Here is a 5,075-nt window from a genome sequence, read left to right on the forward strand (position 1 = left end):
TCCCAACCTGTTAGGTGGCCTAATGTTACGAGGAGGAATTTTAGACTCTCCCTGGTCATGCTATGTATCCTGTGTGGGGCCTGGTGGAGGAGTCGAATACATGTTCATCCACTAGGTGTGCTGCGACATCTGAGCATGTATGTTCTCCCCGGGATGTTGATCACTCCCCCACGTATCATGTGATGCTGACATAGACGCATGATATCCGTAGGCTCCTGCACGATGGAACGTTTAGTCATGAAGAATGAGGTCGCCTCAATTAAAATTGAAAACAATAAAAATGAAGACACTTACCTGCTGGTTGTGGCGGCTGCTCTGGCTCAAACACGAAGCTCGATGAGGGACCGTGCTGCTGTGGCTGTGGAGAAAACACGAAGCTCGACGAGGGACCGTGTTGCTATGGCTGTGGAGAAAACACGAAGCTCGACGTGGGACCATATTGTTGTGGTTGTTGCCACGTTGAACTGCTAGGTTGGTCAGGACGGGGTGGCCTGGTTGTCGGCTGATGTGCTAGACGTGGACGTGGTTGATGTCGGTGCATGGAGTGACGCGGCTTCTGCTACTGGTGCTGAACAACGTCGATTCTCTGGGTGCACGTGATAGCCTCGTACACAGTCCGTATCTTGTTCTGAATTCGTTCCAAGAAGGGCTGTAGCACTGGACAATGCTGAAGAAGAGGTCCAGACGACAGTGATCGTCCAAAGGTGGTCACGTCCTGGTAGAGTTCGTGTGTTAAGGTAGCCTGCAAATTTCCATGACGATTAATAATGTATGTCTCTTGCACGTTAAAGTATGTGACAACATTACTTAAAGAAAATATATCTTACCGCGTACTGCCTAGAGCCCGAAGTGTCATAGCTCGGGTACATATCCGACGGAGTAGGATCCGGTATCTCCTCTGGGTGGGAGTGCTCAATGATGCGTAATCGTGTTCCGGTCATGTAGCGCCGCAAATAGAGATTGAATTCATCGAGATCAAAATTGTGATTCTCGTGCCATAGATGTGTGTTTGCTGTCTCCCATTCTATAACATACGACTCTAGTCTAACTAGCCAGTCAGCAATTGTCCTGGTCATGCCCTTCCTTGTCGTCCTAAAATTGTGGTGTGTGTTCAACAATTACCTAAATTTTCGAATGGAGTACTATGAAAGATAATGCAACATTGAAAAATTAGTTAATACTTGTGGATGTGTGCTGGCACCGGGTTCTCTATAGGGGGAGGCAGCTCCAACTGCAGAAGACCAAATTGCCTCATAACTCTCTGTTGTGCCATCTCCTCGACGAAGACATCGAAGATGATTTTTGATTTTGTCATCCAGTAATCTCGGTCCCTTGTGCATAGCACAGACAGACCACCAGGGTATCTCGCTTGTATGGCTGCTTCCGTGTAGGGCTGCCAGATGACCCCGGTGTACGCATCGTACTGCTCGTTCAATGCTGTGTATGCCTTTCTGGTCTGATCACTAGCAAAGCGTCTCTGCAGAAAACCAAAAGTTAGTAGCCGCTAGCATCGAACTATCTCTTGTGCAGAAAAAAGTTGCATTAAACTATAACACGGTGCATACCTCGCGACGTGTCCAACACAGACCGAAAGTAGGCATGTCGATGCCGTCAGCATCAAACATGGCGTCTATAGGCTCACAAACACGTACATCTGGTCGCCCTATAGAGAACCTCTCCCAAGACCATAACTATAGGAATAGAGGGCATCCAAAAAGGGCTGGCTTTCTCGATGTAAGCTGGCAACCATTGCACATACCTCGGTATGTAGCCGCTAAGACCGCCGAACCCCAACTCCTCTGTCTGATCTGATCCGCAGTATGAGCGCTCGCTATCTCGAGTGCCATAGGGATGTAGAGCGCGTTAATAGTGGTGACATGGTTCTCTATGAACATCACCTTGCCGAAAAGCCACATTAAGTAGGCCTCCAGGCTCCGAGTGATCTGTTCCGCAGTCAACGGCGCCCGGAAGTTTTGGATCTGCATTAAGCAAAGAGAAAGTTTTAGTTAGCCGCAGTTATTTTCTGTAAAACCATATGCACGATAAATTGAAGATAATAGGTTGGGGAAATTACTCGGAAATTGAGCAACCACTCATACTTAGGTCCGTGATGCTCCCATACCGGATCCGGAGCATCCGGAAAAACACCATGAAAACGTTGTGTAAGGGCTCGCTCCCAACCAGCCGGTGCGTCCAACGGTCCTATGGCATGACCTGCCAATGGTAGTCCGAGCAAAAGTGACACATCCTCCAGAGTAGGAGCCATCTCTCCCCATCGGAAGTGAAACGTGTGGGTCTCTGGCCTCCAACGGTCCACTAAGCAGCTCAGCAAGGACCCGTCGATGGCGATGCGTTTCTCACCCGGGATAGACTCAACCAGACGCGCGAAAGGTAAAAGGCTGGCCCATTTCAACCTTCATCAGAGAACATTTCAGTTAGTGTCTCCCATTAATATGCATGTCAGTGTGCAAATTAATAAAACACGTACCGCTGAAGCCATCCTGGGTGTATCATCCAGTTTTCTTTAGGAGTGCGAGTGACCAGAGGCTCAAGCTTGCGCTCATACCATATCGCACCACGAAGACCCCTATCAATGTCCCCATTCAGCAACTACATTCCCGACATTCCTGCACATAAAAAAATCAGAACATAGTGCCACACTTAATAAAAATTCAGAACATAGTGCCACACTTAATAAAAATTCAGAACATAGTGCCACACTTAATACAAATTCAGAACATAGTGCAACACTTAATACAAATTCAGAACATAGTGCCACAGTTAATAAAAATTCAGAACATAGTGCCACACTTAATAAAAATTCAGAACATAGTGCCACACTTAATACAAATTTAGAACATAGTGCCACACTTAATACAAATTCAGAACATAGTGCCATACTTAATACAAATTCAGAACATAGTGCCACACTTAATACAAATTCACAACATACTACTGCTAGCTTAGCTTCTTCCTCTCGCCCTTACTCCTCTACTGCCTCTACCTCCTCTTCTTCCCCGGTTGCCTCGTCCACGCCCAGTGATGAAAGTGGGACAATTAGTGTCCCTATGGCCAAATTCATTGCCTAGTCGGACCTCCTGCTTCAGATTCATCCATATCATTCCGGATGCGCCGACAATGCCGTCTGCCTCTACTTGTATGCATATGCTCTGGGTTTGGAATGTAACGCCTTTCAGCGGGGTTGACGCTGTTGAAATTACCCATTGATCGAAAACCCATCAGCTCACCTGTCCAGGTATTGGGGACAGACTCTTTAAGAAAAAATGGAGACACAAACGATATTGCGTCCATTCCAAACTGCCCGCAAGTAGCAAGTACATGTGAGCAAGGTAGGTGAAGCAATTTCGGTTTGTTGCATGTGCACTCACACGTTGGCCAGGCTTCATTACCAATTTTCACCTCATGCGTCCTCAACTCATTTGCACATCCGAATTTGTTGTTGGCTAAGCGGACCTCAAACCTTCTTTCTTGATTACCGATGGCGACTACAGTGTGTGATCTAGCTTTTTGCATCTTGTTGTCCATGTACTTCGTGACTCTTTCACAGTACCGTGTATTCGGGTTGTTGAAGATATGTTGCTCTGCTTTTTGACGTCTATCTCTGAAATACTTGACGGTGCCATAGAAAATACCCTCAACGATGGCTGTAAGTGGCAATGCCCGGTTTCCTCTGAGGACAAAGTTGTATGTTTCTGCGAGGTTTGTTGTCATGACACCGTATCATGCTCCATGTGTGTCATGTAGCAAAGACCACCTCTCTAGAGGCTCATGCTCTATCCACTGCTCGAAGGTTTTAATCGACCTCCCAAGCCTTCTCCTAGTACCAGGTGGGTCAAAGCCTGGCAGGTCACATAGCCCAACAGGCTCCTCCTCCACGGCCGTTGTTCCTGTTGCCAACTGTGCAGCTACTGCTTCAACATGTGCCCTCACCGCTACATCTCTTGCAGCTTTCCTGTCCCTCACGTGTCTCTGCGTGCACACATTAAGTCTGTCGCGTATCAAATTGTACTTCCATAGCTGGTTCTGCTTGCAGAGTTTTTTGAACAGATTCATCAGGTTCTTATTTCTAAACTGCGAGAAGAAATTAGCCCCCAGATGGCGCATGCACCAACGGCTCTGCAAGTCCTGCCATGGAACTTGTTCCTCAGGGCCTGGGTTTGTCAGTGTCCTTATCGCACTGAGTATACCTGCATGCCTGTCATGAAGGATGCACACATTGGGCTTCTCCTTCACAACTGATATTTTCAACTGCCTGAAGAACCATGTCCAACTTTCAATGTTCTCACTCTCCACAAAAGCAAATGCGAGTGGGACGACTTGATTTTGGCCGTCTTGACCTATGGCTATCAGGATCTGACCCTTGCACTTGCCTGTGAGAAAAGTACCGTCAACACATATCACCGGGCGGCAATGCCTGAAAGCTTCGATGCATACACCGAAAGAGAAGAAGAGACGATGCAGCACCCTCACAGTTGGGAACTCTGGCATGAACATGTCTTGGATATCGATATAGGTGCCTGGATTCCGCTGCTGCAGGGTGTGGAGGAGCTGGACAACAGAGTCATATGCATCAAAATAAGAACCAAATCTCCTCTCAAGCGCCGCATGCTTAGCCCTCCAAGCCTTGCCATAAGAAATTTTGTACTTGAACCTGGCGAAGACTTTTGTCTGGACTGCCTTCACTTCCATAGCTTTGCCCTGCACTATCTCATCGTAAAACAACCGAGCAATAAGCGTCGATGAAAGGTTGGCATGATCTTGAGGGATGCAGGGAATAAGACAACTGTGATTAACTAAGTCACTTATCACCCAACTTGTGCCATACTTAGGGAGAAAGCTGTGCACCCTGGCGGGACAATCTGCGTTCTTGCATACCATTGTCAGGAATTTCTGACTGGACACCTAAGCTGTGAAAACCCTTTTTGCGTGGACATTGCCCAGTTAATTATTACATCTTTCAGTGCTTGCTTGTTCGGATACATAGCACCCGTCGCAATATTGTTCTGGTGATATTGCCAGGCTGAATCATGTCCATCATTCACGGTCATTGCAGA

Source organism: Triticum urartu, chromosome 5 (genome assembly GCF_003073215.2).
Source record: "Triticum urartu cultivar G1812 chromosome 5, Tu2.1, whole genome shotgun sequence".
Classification (NCBI taxonomy): Eukaryota; Viridiplantae; Streptophyta; class Magnoliopsida; order Poales; family Poaceae; genus Triticum; species Triticum urartu.